The following is a 19,166-nucleotide window of genomic DNA, read 5'->3' on the forward strand; positions in this document are numbered from 1 at the left end:
TCCTTCTACACTAAGTGTATTGAATTCACAGTCCCGAAAAATTAATAAATGGCTAAATGTACAGATAGATATTTTAATGCATATTAAAACGATAATCGTCACGCGATCGGACAGACCAAAAGGTATACGGGTGGCGGAGGGTGATGGCCGGTGTAATCGATGTGACCTGAATATTTCATTACTTTCACTGTTCTACACAAACATATATTATAGCACTGTAAATAACACGTGTGCATGTGCGTTGTTTAGCATATATAATATTTATATATATGGGCATTACTGCACGTTATGACGCGTAAGTAACCTAACCCTGCAGTACCTACCTACATAATTATTGTTGCTATTATAGTATTATCTATCGTATAGTCAGCGATCGACTTGGCCGACGACCAAGCCGCAGCGAGTGCGCGTGATTTTCCTCCGAAATCCATACGGCGACCGATGAAATCCGAAACTCGCCGGCGATGCAGAAGCCGCGCGGGCCGTGCGAAACTCGTTGCGGCATCGGCAACAGTTGTTATAATATTATTATTTAAACGCCCCGAGCTGTTGGTCGGTGCCGGTCGCGGGCGCGTACTGACGTAATAATTTCGGTTCAAAACCTTGGGATCGGTGACAGGGACACTGCGATACGATATAATAATACTATTATTTTGATACGGGAGTTAGCTTACGGTATATTATGGCTGCAGTGTGTGCGCGTCTGTAATTTATTAGAACGCATATCATCAATATGTGCGACGAGATCGGTGTAGCGCACACGCATATAGCCAACGATATCAACTGCAGTTATGTCACATATTATTGTAGCTGTAAAGGCTTATACGCTTCTATGGCTGCGTTTAATGTGCATGCCGCCGATAAACACGGAGTAGGTGCATTGCGTCCGCGAAAAAAGGCCCGCGGTCACGTCGTAGAAACTGCGGTTCGAATATATTTTTTGAAACGTATACGCCTCACATACGTAAATTGTGACCCGGGATATTCGGTTTATTGTGTTAATTGGCGCAAAACGATTTATTACGATTTGTTGACATTCGTTTTGTACAAAGTGATATTTATATTAATGATTAAAAAAAGTTAAACATACGAATAACAAATTATTGAAAAATAAACGTAATATAATGTTTTATACGTACAAGAAAAACGTTTGAATACTCACAAAAAATATCGTACTCGTTTGGATTTTGTGTGGCAGTTTTTGTGCACATTTTTACCGATTACCTACTTATTATTAATGAATTTGTTAATACATCTATTAATCATAGACTAAAAATACCAAAATTTCAAACCATTGTTTTTAACTACTTGTCAATAATAATACGATTATATTAGAAAGGCCTAAGTCTGAGAATATTGATTTTGTTAAAATATCCGAAGACGTGATTTCCGTATGAATAAAAAATATTATTGATTTATGTATCATCAAAATATACCCGAGTCGAAATTTATACAAAAACTTAAAAATGGGACGCAATTTACTGCATTGACCCGAAAATCATTGTCCGGGCGCAAGGACACGATGATCGGACATATAACATCATATTACATGATATATTATCATACACGTGTGTTATAAATAATAATATATATATTCTTAAGTGCAATGCGCACACTAATAATCTATATATTATTATCATGTACCTGCATGCGTGTGTGCATTCAAATGTGTGGCGAAACGAATCACTACAAATCGAAAATACCGAATGCAGTTTTTTTTGCCTCTATTGTAATTATTGTACAAAATATGATGGCCTTCAACTTTAATAAATATTATATACGAATTACGAGTAAACGCGTTTTGAAACATTTTTAAAAGATGTACGGTGCGCATGTACCTATAGGTAATAAGCATAATATATACCTATATATAAAGTATGTTGACGTATTCATATATAATAAATATATATATATATACGCACCTATTAAAATATGTACGTGGTTTTACATTCTATAACGATATTATATTTTCTTTTCGTCGGACGTGCTGTACCTATAACTGCAACGATACAATAATAAATAGTTTGAACACTTGACTTCTACTCATACGCATCGCGTATTGAAGTAATTTTTTTACACTCTTAATATTATGATTTTTTTAACAATGTACGAAACGTTAAAACATTTTTCAATTTATATATTTTACATACTTAGTTATAAATAACAATCATATATTATATATGAGTATATGTACGTATTCAAAAATATTACATTGCAACCGATGAGGAAACCCATTAAAGAATGTGTTGATATTTATAAAATAATATAGGTAACTTCAAAGTTGTTTAAAAGTCAACACAGCTGTTTGATATTATATAAATAGGACTAGATATTTTATGATAAATTAAAATTATCCATAGTTTTACTAAATCGTTTCTTATTTGAACTAATTGGCAGTATCTATAATGTCACACTTAGTGAAGGCGCGGAGGTCAAGTTTATTTCGAGACGCCCTATAAACCAAATTAATTGACTGGAACATATTTGACATTCAAAAAAAAAAAAAAATATATTTATTGATAGCCAAACAATATCAATTAGTAAGAAAAAAACTATAATTCAGTATACCACCATACGTTGAAGAGCATAAAGTCTAATCATTTAAAAACGAAAGTATCTAATTGCTTAGAAAAATATTAATATACTACTAAAAAAATACCATTAAAAACATACAATATTTAGAAATTTATGGTCAAGTAAATTTGTTCATGTCAAATATACTGCAAAGATTTCTAATTTATACATTTTAAAAGCGCGGCTTATTGTCAAATGAATGCCACACGCTGTGTTTGGAAAAAATGTATATGCATGCAAAATTTACGAACTCAAAATGAATCATGGCATAGCACACATTGAAAATTGTTCATTGATAGGGACTTAATTCAAAATAATTGCGTGACTACATAATTTAGCTTTAAAATTATATAAGGTATGTTTTACAATCAATAAACCGACACCAATCGTTGATTGTAAATGGTATTTATTATTTATCCTTATCAAAAACTTAAATATTAATCGAAGGATATAAAATAATAAATATAGATATTTGAATATATATTGTCCCACCACTAATAATGTTTGGTGTAATTGTAAATCAATAAACGATGGGAGTCAGAAGAGAAGTAATGCTAACGTGGTTCCTTCTCTGGCTCTTGATACAAAAAGCAAAAAAAAAAAAGATATTTGAATATTAATAACTGTTATCGCATATTATAATAAATGGTTATATTGTAATTGGTTATTGGTTTTTTGCAATTATTTATATTATATTTTATTTATAACACCACTTAACAATTTGTTTTATTTTATTTTATTTTATTTGTATTGACCATTGGCGATGAAATATTTTATAATTTTGTCAACTCACGGATAATGAATAAACAAATAAAATATATATATTTAAATTGGTCTAGTTAATTATTATAATCTTGATTAAAATAAATCAATACAAAACATCCAATTAAAATATAATGAATGTGTAAATTGTATAAATTATTTGCGTGCTAACTGGCTATTTTACAATAACAATACATATCATATAAATCAATGTAATTTTTAAATTATAATAATGTTATTTGTTATTAAATTGTTAATACTATTTTATTTTATAGTATATCTGAAGCCAACAACATTTACATATTCGTGTTATTTTTTCATTATTTAAAAGAAAAAAAAACTAGAGATAATTTATATACAACCTACCTATGTGGTTATGTATCATTTGTTGACACCAAAGAGTAAATGTTAGACACATTATGTTATCTTCTACGTTGTTCTAGGTGCTGCTCGAATGCTCCTACTTAGCACAGGTTCATTGTCATTGGATGTAAATAATTATATACTTTTACATTTTTCGGTCATTAATAGGTCAAATATAATTTTCTCAGAATGAATTATAAAATGAAAAAAAAAATGTGAGATCATGGTACAATAGCACTTATTACAAGGTATATATTATATGTGTATGTAAGGTACGATGGTCCGGTTTTTCACGGATCGGTAATCCTGCGATAGCAACGACTTCAGTGATTTTTCTAAACAATGATAATTATTGTACATTTTTTCTTTTTCCAAATTTTCAAAACGCATATGATACGATGATTAAATAACTAATGGACTTTTCCCCGAGGATTTGGGTCACCAGAACACGGTGAACGTTTGGATTATTTTAACGACGGGAGACTATACCAAAAATGCGGGTAAATAATAAATAATAATTCACAGCCACGAGATAATTTCAGTCAACCATGTCCAATTGAGGCCTTATTATCTTATTAAAAAATGAGGAGTTGAAAATAAATTACTGTCAGAAAAGCCACTGCACTATTACAGAAATTCGATACAGTCGCCAGGATATGGATGGGACACATTGAGGTGACACCATAGGCTCCGCATAATAAATACATATAAGCTGTTTTGCGTACTGAAAATCACGTTTCAATAGCTCTGTAGAAAAATAAAAAAAACCACAAAAAATAAAAAGTATAAAACTAATATTTGACAATTAATTATCACTAATTGAATACTTGCTTTTTTTGAACATTGACGTTCGAATTGAATCTTCTTTATTTAAAGATGTATTTTACAATCGTCAAGGTGTTATCATTTGTAATTTATAACGTTATACGTAGGTATACGTTTAGTAATCGTATGACGATAATAATATAGAGTATTATTATAATTTATATTTACAAATATTCTATGATAATACTAAATGTATTATAAGTCGATTATAATCAATAATATTATAGCTAATAAAGGCTCTACTTTTAACGTAAAACCTTTTTTTTTAAATACACACTATCAGTTACACAGCTCACACTTCGTAGAATTATCATTAATTGAAATTATATTGTTGTTTATGCTGTGTGACTCTTTATGGTTGGCGAGCAAATTTCATTACCACAGTATTCTTTTTGAAATATTTGAAATAATAAAAAATATTTAAGTGACAATGTTACAATAGTGGTCGTGAATTTTCTACGCTGAAGGTCAGCATTATACAAAATGTAAAATAAAATCGAACTTACGCTCTCAAAAATAACATAAATTATATAAATTACTACTTACTAGTTTTATAACTATATTTTAATGGAAATTTTCATATAGTTTGTGTGCAATTGTGTATATATAATAATATATTACTTTTTTGACGAGCGAAACGCAAATAGCGAATAATTCATTTTTTAAATGGTTTCTGTACAAATACCAAATATATAACGTAAAGAAAGACAAAAAAAAAAAAATCCTCATTTCGAAACATTAATTTAAATAAAATCAATAATAGTTTAAGATACACTGAACATAATATATCTATTTAATTTACGTTTATGTGTGTATATAACGCATAATATATAGTAAGGTGCCTGTGTAATGAGTTGACCTCGGATTTTGTAGCAAAATAAATTCTTAAAAAACATTTTAAGTAGTCAAAAAAAAGCAAAAAAGAGCATTTATTAAATTGAATTCTAAAAATCAAATTTAAATTATACATAAAATTAAATAAAAAAAAAAGAATTTACGGCCATTTACTTGGTCAAGTTATTTTCATTAAAACTCATCCTATTGGTTGCTAATAACGATTATAGAGAAATTATTTAGAAAACTATACTTCACTGATTGATATTTATCGGTCAACTGAAGTATTAGAATGTGCTATAAAAATACGTAGATATAATTCAGATAATTTTAAAACTATACAATTTTGACATAATTAAGATAGTTATTTTATCAGTCATCCATTAATTACTGGTTTTTCATCGATTTTATAATTTCTGGCAATAATAATATAGAATTTTTAGTTTATAACTTAAAAATAATTTAAATTTTCAAGAAAAATAAATAAAAATTAAAAAAAAAAAAAAGCAAATAGGGGAAAAATCAATAAAAAGCAGGTTTTGTAGAAAAAAGCAAAGAAAAGTTTACTTCATTGAAATCAGAACGATTCAAAACATATTTATATATAGTAATTATTTTTCTATTACACTCCTCTCGAGAGAAGTATTTGCTACAAAATCCGAGTAGGTAATGAGTAATTTGCTGAACGAATAAAATAATATAATGTTCGACAACACATTTTTTGAATTTCCAAAACTTTCTTGGTCGTTATATATTTATATTTATATTGTGTATACTAAAATACATCAATTCAACTAAATATTTTGATAGTTATACCATACAAATATGTTTGATTTATAAAATAAAACTTATTGTTTACATCATTAATTTATTTCACAGCATTAAAAAGCTACTAGTCAGCACTGATACTACGAATAACACATTAAACGCGAACAATAATTATTATCAAATGTAATTCGAAATAAATTCTAAAGAAATATAGTTGATTTGTTTTTTTTTCTTTCATTGTCAAAACAACCTTTTTTATTGCACGCGATATAATTTTAACAGTAATTTTAATGATTAAATGAAAATATAATAATGAATAATAGTACTTATGTAAAAATGTTTACTATTTTCTGTCAAGTAAAAATAATATTAGTAAAATTATGTAAACTGATTATTTTTGTATGGATATAATCATTATCATAATAAATTATATAGAAATTTCATTTAAATAAAAGAACAACATAATAATACTTTATACTCATATTTGTATTATTAATTACTAAACTACTTATATGTGTATTTTAATTTTTGAATATGAAAAGTTTTAAAAATTTGAATAATTTTTATTAACATTAATAATGTAATTATTATTATAATACTTCATTTTATTATTCACTACAATACTAAAAACTATAAACCAGTAAGTATGTACCTATTTTAAACTTGTAAATTTTAAAAAAACCTACGAAATTATAGTTTTACTTCGTAAACATTTGATAATTTGAATTCAACCTTATTGATAAAATAGTACAACAATAAAACAATAATTTTTAATCTCTGTGAACATTGTGAAATTTTATAAAAATCAAAAATTCGTGCCATTTTAATTAAATACTAGTACAAATAGTATTCACTTTAACAGTATAGCTTATAACTTAAAATAAAACAATAAACAACACGAAACATGCAGGTATTATTTGATGTACGTGCCTGAATGGGATTTTTTTTATGAAAAACATAAATTATACCTTTCTATAGCGATAGCTGGGGTATAATATCTGTAATCGTTATATTATATATTAGTTAATAAGTAGCATACTTGTATATGAGATAGTTTTTACTGTTTTTTAGCGAAAACCTAACGCTTTATTATTATCCACGATGAAATATTTCATAATTCATATGTATACAACATGGTATATTACAGTATATGTGGTATATTACATTATATTAAGTCAATATTTAAATAATATTATTAAAGATAAAAATAATATCAATACACACATACTCCATGGTATAATGTTTCACTACACAAGCACCCATATAATATTACAATTTTGTTCAAAATGCAAGGACAGTACACCTACATAAATTATTAAGGTGACAAACAGTCCATCTTTGTTTCATCATTACAATCGATGTAATTTTTAAAAAAATATGTTGTTCCAAAGTGTTACTTCCAACTTTAGACATATTATCTAAATGTTATTGCTTTTTCTGTATATCTATGACTGTTTACGTTTGTTAATAATTACCATAACACATTATACATATGGAAATAATACAAGTGGATCGTCTACGTTTCTGTACAGTAATCAATAGACAAGTGATGGTGGGCCGACGTCCGACGATAATGATGTTAGATTTGCATATCATATCATTAGGATTTACGTGTGTACCTATTATAATTATCATTAAATATGCATATATATATACCTACAGATGGAGTGACAAATAGTTGTTATTCGACAGTGGTCCGTAATTCGTATATAATACGATTCGTTGTGGTGTGTCGGTGTAAGTAGGTATATTATATTATATTAAGTATATTATACGATCGTGTCATTGCAAAACCGCTTTACTGCGTATATATTAAAGTTGACGTTAGATTAAAATAAATAAAAATGACAAATATGCATACATACATACATACATACATACATACATACATACATACATACATATGTATGTATATATATATACAGAAATACCAAAAAATAATGTTTATAGCACGGGGTGGAGGCCGCCAGTATATCATATTATAATAATTAAATTATGCGTCATAAACATAATACATTATTTTGTTATCATTATTATATACACGTAATGTGGCCCCAAGTCCGAGGGTTAATAAAATATAGGAGATAATGTGTAATAATAATATACATATACATAGAAACACCATTGTACTGCAACTGTATTAATCGGGTATGCTGCGTGTGAGCGCAAAAGAAATTCGAATTTCGAATACCACAACATACGATATTATACCAACAATAAAACAAAAACATTAAAAAAATACACAATATGATTATATTAATATAATAGTCGAATCATTTGTGGCTTAAAAACGTACACATACACACGCCGAATGTTTATGGATATGAAAAAATAAAATCTATAAATTACATTACACTGCACCCGCGACGACGGCGACGTTATCGACGATATTCTCACGGACGTGAACAAACTTGATAATACATACAATATTATGTAAAATAAATAATTTATTAAAACCAACCGAGTGCGATCACAAAGAACAATAATAAACGCTACCCGTTAGATTAGACGCGGAAAACGTCTGCATAGGCCACTAGTCTGTGTAATGCCATCAGTTGTTAATTAGGTAGGTACTTGTTTTATAATAAAATAATATTATTAACAGTATAGTATGATTTTCAAAAACTGGTTTCCTTCGTTTTAATGTAATGATTAAGTTAAAGGGCTTTTCACGTAAGATTTTTTTTTAAGTACAACATGAGAATTATAGAGCAAATTTATTTCGATTCTCAAGCTATATGTCTACACAATGTCTACACTCGCTTATCTGCTGTCGTTTTGTGATTAATAATGTTTTAGTCGTAGGTAACTATCTAGTATTTATGTACAGTGGTGAAGGCAGAAGGGATACATACCAAACAGACAGATGGTATATTATTAACTATCAGGGCTCTTATTTATTAACAATTATAATTTATTATACTGGTTGGGTTACTCATTTACTCCAATGATGGGTGATGACAAAATTGATGAAAGAAGGTCAGCTGACTCCACTACTCTAGTCAATAAGTGTCTGAACTAAATGCTTAAAAAGTCTATAGTAATTATAAATACTTTTATTGAATATAATGTTGTATTATTTAAACTATTTATGAATTAGGTTTTGAATTTACATTTTGTTTAACTTCGCAAAATAATAAATTTTAGGCTAGTATATTTATTATAATAAAACACCTTTACTATATTACATAGTGGTTTCCGTAACCGTCATGATTTAAAGTCATTTGATATAAGAGCATACACTGCAAGGTGATTCATCAAGCTTACTACATCTTTTACCAATTTACAAGACATTTATTCAAAATTGGTTATTTGACATTTTTACGCTTAAAGACCACATTTTCGAGTATGAGTATAAATAATATAAATTTATGGACAATGGAAATTGTACAACTGTACGATTTAAAATTTATATTTTCAAACCAAAATCACTCCTTTTACTATAAATTGATAAGTAATGATTTTTTTTTTATACGAAAATGCTGATGTTTTTAAATTAAAATTCGAACAAAAAGTTCTGTGAGAGTTAATAAGTTTTATTTACATTGAATCATTATCTATGATAATAGGTTCGAAGAGAATAAGGGCTAATTATGATTTAAAAACTATAATAATTAATATTAATCTACTTGTTAACATTTTATAATTTATAAGCATTTGATGATTATAAGTTATACAAATAGTATGCTAGACTGAGTAATAAATCTGTTTTATATTTTATGTAAAACCTTTATAAAGGTATTTCAGCTTTAGTATATATAAGACATACATTTTAATAACTTGGAAACTATTCGTTCAAATTTCGATTTTGATAAATCAAAACTTTCAAAAATATTATCTCTTTAACAAATTATACTGTAAAAGAGTAGTTTTTATTAAAAAGAAATGATATCACCAAAGGGTATTCATTAAATGGCATAAAAATCCAATTATATTTGTTAATTTCTTCATTGATTCTAATTTCTAACAATGAATAATAATTCATTGTTATAAAGGATAATATGAGGATCTTTTCCCCCAAAATCACCATTAATGTACAATATACATTTTACACCTATAACCTATGATAAAGGTGGATAAACGTCTTCATCGTCGTTTAGCAACATAACATTAAGCAAAATAACAACAGGTCCTTGAGCAGCATAATTCGGCACGTCCGTGTTATTATTTCGAACACTGTGTATTATTAGTATTATTATTATTATGATTTATGATCATTGACAAAAATCCGCGTCAAACCATTGTTTTGAACGCGTTTAAAAGGTGCAGCATTATTTTTTTCAACTAACAACAATAATAAAAATAACTTCACGTGTATACATTGGTACATTCAGAAATCTAATAACGTCAAAACGTAGGATTGTGTTGCATTAGAGTCATCGTGCCATATTATCCTTGTTCTTTAGTAATAATTGTTTTATGCTATAATAATATTTTTATTAATTACAAGCATTGCAGGTCTATTGAAATTTACGTCTTTTGTCGGATAATAAATTAATGATAAATATACCACTTATAGCCAACAACAATAATTTCGGCGAAGCATATACATTTCTCCCTCTTACCAACTATCATATCTTTGTAGTGCTCAACGTACGAAGACTTCAGCAAATTATACCGGTTAGATGTATCAGAAAACACTTATACCTATCCCATTTTAGAGATTTTGTTATTATCATTATTCACTGCGTGTAAATAGTACAGATTAACGCCAGCTATAGTTGTTATTATTGTAGCGATATACATGTTATTGACGCGTTATTTATCCCGCATTCTGCGATTTTTGCTTAGGTCAGAAGAACACAGGAACGTAGAGTATGATAATATACAAATCATTAATATACCTAGCTAATCAGTCGAGTTTTGTTCGTGAAATAAAGACAACAGTCATCTCTATATTTTTAAGTAAAATTTTAAATTTGATTTACTTTAGGTATAATAACCTACCTTATAGATAAATCATAATATTCAATCGCTTCAACTCGTACTCCGCTACACCTGTAATCTTAAAAATACTACCCTTAAGAACAGAGTTATTCAGGTGATAGTGTACTGTGAAATTATATTCATATTTAGTCATATAAATAAACCTTTTAATACGTTGCTACAATATTGTTTCTATTGTGTTAGTTTATGAACGCAGGTCATAAGTTTCTAGGACTTGTAAAATATAACTTAAAAAACTTTATTTGTATCAATTCAACAATCCGGTCCTCAAGACCGATTCATGTAATGGGAATAGCTAACCAACCACTCCTTAACTGGATAGAATTAGATATAAATATCAACAGTCACTTGGTTTTAATAAACAAATAGGTGTTTTGCATTATGTAATCCTGTACAGCCGCGGTTCTTAACCTGGTTGTGATAGACTACTGAAAGGGTAAGGTATCGTCAACACATAATTTGAATCACTTATTTAAAAAAATAACCTAATCATTCATATATACTGTGCACATAGGAGCATAGGATTGTCAGATTTAGAAACAACACAAATAAAATATTGATAAATGATAATACACTTACTAAGTAAGTCTATGTGAAATTTCAAAATTAATTCTAAAAAAAATTCATAAAATACGATTATAAATTTAGGACAAAATTTCTTTTGGTGAGTGATGAGTCAATTTTAGAATTTGATTTTTTGAAATATGATAATAGTATTACGTATAATTAAAACTATTAATCTTGTATAAAATTTATAAATGTAATATGTACTACCTATATTATTATTATTTTTTTAACTTTATTATAAATACACAATCTGTACCTGCGGCACAATAAGAGCATAAACTAATTTACAACAATAGAAGAAAAACAATTTGATTGAAGAAGTCACTCATTAATAACACTTTCGTGACTATATTATTTAAATTAAATAATTGAATTTGGTATAAACAGTAGGGTGTTATTAGCATAAAAAAAGGGACATTCACGTAAAATATATCTTAGCATTCTACATAAAAAAATATTTTAAGTTGTTGCGAAAAATTTGAATATCTCTTTTGAAAATCTCTTTTATTTCATCATACAAATCTCTACAGCATACACATAATATGGAATGTGCAATATTGACGATGAAAAAAATAAAAATAAAAATATATTTGTTAAAATAAATCATTGATTTGAGCATTGGGTCGATTTTGCAGATGAAATATCAAAACATGTGTTCGAAATCGTGACATTTAGTATAAGACATGGATACATAATTGATAATAATTACTAGGCTATACGCCTAGGTATAGATACCGTTGGCAGTCGATTCAGTTGCACGAGACGAATACTGTTATTTTCGAAATATATTTACAGTATATGTGTATATAATATTTATGTTATACACAACGAGTATAACCTGTGCACTAACTACTCGGTGTGTAGGTATAATATTATTATTATTATTATTATTATTATTATATATGGCGAAACGCTTTTGAACGAATTTCTCGCGCCCGAGACGCATTCCCGACATCGTGGTTTCACTCTTTTCGCTTTCCGTTACGATATCTATAATAATACAATGCACGTTTACGTCTCACTCTATACTATTGCACTACATAGGATCGGCAGCGAAACTCAAATTATGTCGACCGTACATATATAATATACACGAAAATGGTAATAAATGTATAAACGTGTTAATGATAGCGGGTGACCGCAGCATGCATAATGGGTACGCTCCGGGCCTGACCTACGGGCGATGAGTATATTATATTATTATAACGTATAATAATATATAATATATTATAATATGCTCATGATCCATAGCAATATTATAAACAGTGGTGATGTTTTGAACGTATTTTCGATCTGCGGGAACCGCAAGGTTAAACGGTGCGCGCCGATGTTCGTTTTCGCTGTGCATATCAAGGTCTGCGTAGTTGGTTGTAATCCGCGTTAAACTGTGCCGCCGCCTTATATTATATATAATAAGTAATAACACACTTCTCATCTATATACGTTCAAGGCTGGGCAAGTTTTACACTTTTAATTCTACAAGTAGTCAAAGTCAAAGAATTAGCTTCGTCTTATTAAATGTCCCTCATTTTGATGTTAGGTGTTTTGAAAATATGTGACGTACTGACCTAAATATTATTGCAGTGTAAGAAACTACAATTTTCATTCACAAAATTACCAATTTTCTGTATGCCGTCTGTATGTAGTCAGAAACCATTTATCGGTAGTCCATAACTTCAACTATGGATGGTTCCGAAGACGAGGGAAATACAACCCAAATTTATTTTTTGAATATTCTTTTAGGTATTACTAATACCTATAAGCATTATTTTTTTTTACCAATTTAGAGAAAAATTAAATAATTATCTAAAAATATATGTAAAATATGCAAAAATGAGAATATAAAAAAATATACTCTAGCACGTGGAAAAAGTAAAATATGCAAAATATATAAAAAAAATAAAAAATACTGTATTAATAAAACAAATTTCTATATCACTAAGCTATGTTTTAATGAATGTTAAAAACACGCAAATTCCTATAAGTCTCTAGTTCTAGTCATGACTCATAACTCATAAAAAAACATAAAGAAACGGAAAATTTTGATAGCACTCCTTGAATACATACAAGTACATACATCATTAATAAAATCGAATGATTTAAAACTTTGAAAATTACAAGAATTTCATTTTATTAAATGAATTGTGGAAAATAAAGTTTATTATACGTATAAGTTATACCTTAATCGCACAGAAAATTACATAGGTACTATACAGGAAGTCACTAATAATATTTGTTCTCAAACCTATATGTACCCGCCTACTATATAATATATTTAATACTATTATGATTATACCCACTCTTGATTATACCTACTTTTAAACTTCCATATAATTATACCAACTATTTGAATACTTAATGGAAACTAAATGCTAATAGTACAACTTTTGAAATATTTACATAAATTAGTCATATAAATATTGGCAATATTAATTTTTTTAGTAATGCATAAATCATTTTTATTTTTTTTTGTTTTAGATCAGGAATCTGAACCAAAAATCGCTTAAAATTATAATAATTTTAAAATCATATTAAAATAAAATTGAAAAAAAATTATTGATATGACAGAACACTTGTTACAGTAAACGTATAAGTTAGTATTATATAGGTGTAATGACTAAAGGGTAACGTGTATTGTTTAGTTGACTAAAATTGGTTTTTTTTTTAAATAAATTCATTGGTAATTTTTACAAATCTAAAAAGTAACTATACTTCCCTATCAACTTTAAAGTTATGAAAAAAGTGTAGATATAGGCCTAAAGTACTAAAAGTTTTAAAACTTTCAACTTTTAAATGGTGGAAACTAGTCGACGACTAACCTTGACTGTGATGATGATAGTGATAATGATGATAATAATAATAATAATAATAATAATAATAATCAGCTCCCTCCGTAACAGTCAAGGTGAATACTTTACCGTCCCCCAATATAAACGCGATTTCCGTTTGCCACGAATTGCTGCCGTCGCTTTCGTTAGCGATGCATATGATCATAACTGATAAAATATAGTGGTAAGAAACTATATTTTTTTGCAAACAAACCGCGCACGTGTAATGACTGTGCCAACCTCGAATCGTCGTATTTTCACATGTGTATGCGTATATTAATTTATTGTTATATTTCAACGGGCTGGACGAGGTTTTGTCTGTCCGACGGCGTTAGAAAACGTTAACAATTTATTATCGTGATGTACATTTGGAACCCATCAAAGTCGCCGAAAACAAATAATAAACATTCATCACACAACATCGTGTGTTATTTAAAATACGTAATGGCTAATGAGTAACAAATAATGAAGGATTTATTCTCACATAAATACTTATACATATAATTTTTTTCTTATGCGGAGACTCAAAGTCTCAAAAAAATTTAAATAAAATTTAACATTAATAAAATTTCACGTATTATAAATTAATTAAGCTCGTATCTGTTATTATTACTGTAGTTATTATGGTACATGTTTGAGGCAAATTTATATTTTATAAATTGTTTTACATTTGCACAATTATCAAAATGTATTATCTTTATAATGTATTGTATTTTACTTTAAAAAAATAAAAATATATTTAATATAACAATTGGGCATTAAAATTGGTCTAGTTACGATCGTTGATGCAGATGCAATGTATTGTGGTATTAATTTTTAATAAAATATTGCATTAAAAACATATAAAGTAAAGCTTAGTGCTAAAAAAATATTTACTGACATTTTCATAGAAGCTTTTTGTGGTTTTTGAAGAAAATGTTTAGGCTTAGTCGGCTTAGATAATTCATATTGAAAAATTAGTTTAATGGAAAGTGTTAAAAATCTACAAAATAAGATTTAGTGATCTATAAAGAATAAAGATACTTTACTATCAAAAAAAAATGTTCATGAAATCAAAAAAAAAATAAAAAATAAAATGATTAAGTTAAAACTAATATATAACTGACTCCTTAAAATTTATAAAATCCAAAACATTGATTAATATTTATCTACATAAAATAAAATAAGAATTCTTTAAAATGAAGTACTGGTTACATTTTCTATGCAAATGTATATTACATTAATATAGACATTATAATTTATAATAAATAGCATAAAAACTATAAAGTTTATCCCGTATTGAACAAACTTTATATTTTGAATATCTTATTTGTTTTAGGTATGTTTTTTTCAGGTATTTTACTGCGTTAGTAGTATACGTCATAAAATAAAGTCATTCAAAATATATATAATATATTACGGTACACAGTATATTGTATGCGTTTCGCGTTATAAGTCTTGTCAAATATTTACTTCTACTTATTTGGGCGATTTTCTCGTACATTATTCACGGTTAAACGTCCATTTATCTCGCTTATACATTTGGCATATTTTAAATAAAAAATTATCTTCCATTCGGCGGCCGCCATATTTTTATTTCGTAAATTACCGCATTTTAGAGACTATCATCTTGCGCCATAGGCGAAACTATAGATATATAGCTATCATAATAATATAAAATAGTAAGTAAAAAACGTTTATTTTTCTCTCCGAGTGTTCCTTGCAACTGCTGTTATCGACTATACTTATATCTCGATGTTTTGTCACCGTTATAATGTGTTGTTATGTAGTCGCAAGAAAAGAAAAACGGATCGTCAAACCTTTTTTATTTTTTTCTTCATGACGGGAAATGAAAACTAAGAGATGATGGTTTTTTTTTTTTACTTAATCACGAGAATTCCACGAAAACAATTTCTCAAAACTCATAAATGATTGCTCACAGTGTTGAGACAATAGAAAAAAGAATACGAATGTACAGTTATTCTGCAATGTCGTTTGCGTTGTGTAATAATATATGTTGGTACCAACTCGATAAATATTCATCATTAATTAAATTTAATTGGATTTCTTTTGTCGTATGATTTTCTTCCATGGCGGGATCAAGTGTCAACGCATGTATATACCTACTCGTTCATGTTGAATATTAACCCTAAATTAGCGGGCATTCAAAGTCAGTTCAGTTTAATTCAAACGAGTTTCGTTCTCGTATTATTCTTATGTTTACATTATTACGTGTTAACTATAAAATATAAGTATATTAATTAATGCAATTTATTAAAATCTGATTATAACTGTAAGTACTGAACTATATATTATTCTAATTCTGAAATAGTATGATTTTGAGCACATCTATCGATTTGTTATAAAAATTAACGTTAAATTCGTTAAAAAACTTTTTTTTCTATCCCAATGCAATTTATTTGACCTAAGTATATGTATACACAAATTACCGCGTGCAAAGATTTCACTATTTTTAGCTTTTCGTCGTGTTAACATTTTTTTCTGACAAGTATATTTCTAAACATGGAGTGTCTCGACAATTTTTTATCAAATTTCTAATTTTTAATTAACGACTTACATTTACAACTGACATGTCACGGCATCATCGTCGTCGTCGTCGTCTATACAAGAATATACATTAGACGCGTTTGTTTAATACCTAATATATATATGCACAATGCACAACTGCACTTTGTCGCAAATATTTGTCTCGAAAAACTTTCACTTTAACCTCTACGACCTTATACATATCTCAACACATCAAAAGACTACTTGTACAAAGTCTATATTATAAATACACAGTACAGAGTGGATCACAAGGTTTTTCAGTTTCTGTGTTAGCTACATTATGGAAAAACGAAAAAACACGATGTTTCACCCTGTATTATGCACTCCAATATGAACACTTATTACAATAATAGATAAAAGAAATATAATGTACGAGTCGCATGTGGCGTATTGTTGATCTCACTTTACGTTTAGTAAATCCTCACAAAGACAACATAATTTATTGCATTAATACATATTATATAATTTTATATCTTAGGTAGGTAGGAAACGTTTTATACGAAAAATCATATGATGGCAAATTCTGACGTAGCCACATAGTCTGCTCCATGCACTATAATGACGTAAAGACATGCGGTGTATAACCGCGGTTAACGTTGTATAGTTGTATAGATACTTATTAACCTATTAAGCACATATTATTATATTATTATACTATACTATTAACAGTAAATTATTATTTTTATTTTATGTCATCCCGTCGTCAAACCACCGTTATGATCTCAATCTAACGCCGATAAAAAAGAATAAAAATAAAACATATTAAACCACGTCCCCCTGCCGTTATCCGGGTTTAGTTTTCTTTGTATTTTTACATATACGACTGCAAGAATACATTATTATAACAATATTAATATTACGAGATATCTATGGAGATTATATTACTACCACCACACAATAAACCTTTGTCGCAGCATTCTGTTTATGTAGCTGTGTTTATGTATGTGTATTCGTTACGTTATTGTTCAAGAAATATTATTTAATATTATTTGTTTCTTTTTAAACCAAAAATATGTTTTCTTACTTTTTAGATAGTATTTTATCACAAATACTAACGGTTTAACTGTTTTTGAATTCTAGAATAGTATCCATTTGCAATGTCAGAAATGCTGAGATACTATGTATTTTTGTAATATACTAATAAATATTATATACGTTTAAACGTTAATATGTGTATAAATTGTAATAATATGTATTATAAATGATAATACTCCATTTTTCATGATAAATTTAAATCTTTATATCGCACCGTTAAACCACGTTGTGACTATGCTACGTGTGAAATAAATCTATTACTAAAGCCTTTATTATAATAATATCATGGTATTATATTTAAAATTGTAATGATTATAACACGATTATTTTTGTCACTCATAATAAATAATTTATAGGATATACATATATTTAAATATTACTAAAGCTAGTTAAGCTAAGTGTTTAGATATATCATAAATGAAAAAAACATGATAAAAAATGTATTTCGTCAATATGAAAATAAAATAATGTTTTACGACTTTATAAGAGATTAGCAATTAACAGATAATAAATCAAAATATGGTGTTGGGTAAAAAGAATTTTTGCATATAATATTATCATATTTTAGTTCAAATTTTGGTCAAATAATATTGACAGAATTGCAAGGTACTATATTGATTATTTTTCCAAATAATAAATATTTGACATTTTTGAAATCATTTATTATTTATTATTATAAGCAGGGCTAGAAATGGAAAAAAATTCTAGGGGAGATTAATGTCTCCATATAGTTTTAAGCGTTCCATATATTATTTTATATATAATGTATGTAGCATATAATATCATATAATATATTTAATGTATAAACAGTGACTGTGTAATATATTTATCTCACTTTACTAACCCTGAGTAATGTTCAAATTCTAAATTTATTTCATGAAAAATTTAAATCACAAATAATACTTACTTAAGAATAACTAATATTTTATACAAATTTAATAGTTTCAAAGGAAATATTTTTTCTGGTAATATTAATTTATAAGTAGTGTATGGTTAGGTTAGGTCTTTTAAGGAAACTAAAGAAATCAACCAGAAAAAAGAAATACTTATAACATAAAAATATAGATTTTAGTGCTTTAAATTGTACAAGAACAAATTCAAATTCTACGCATGATG

Source organism: Melanaphis sacchari, unplaced genomic scaffold, assembly GCF_002803265.2.
Source record: "Melanaphis sacchari strain LSU unplaced genomic scaffold, SCAv2.0 Contig48_pilon_pilon, whole genome shotgun sequence".
In the NCBI taxonomy this organism is placed as follows: Eukaryota; Metazoa; Arthropoda; class Insecta; order Hemiptera; family Aphididae; genus Melanaphis; species Melanaphis sacchari.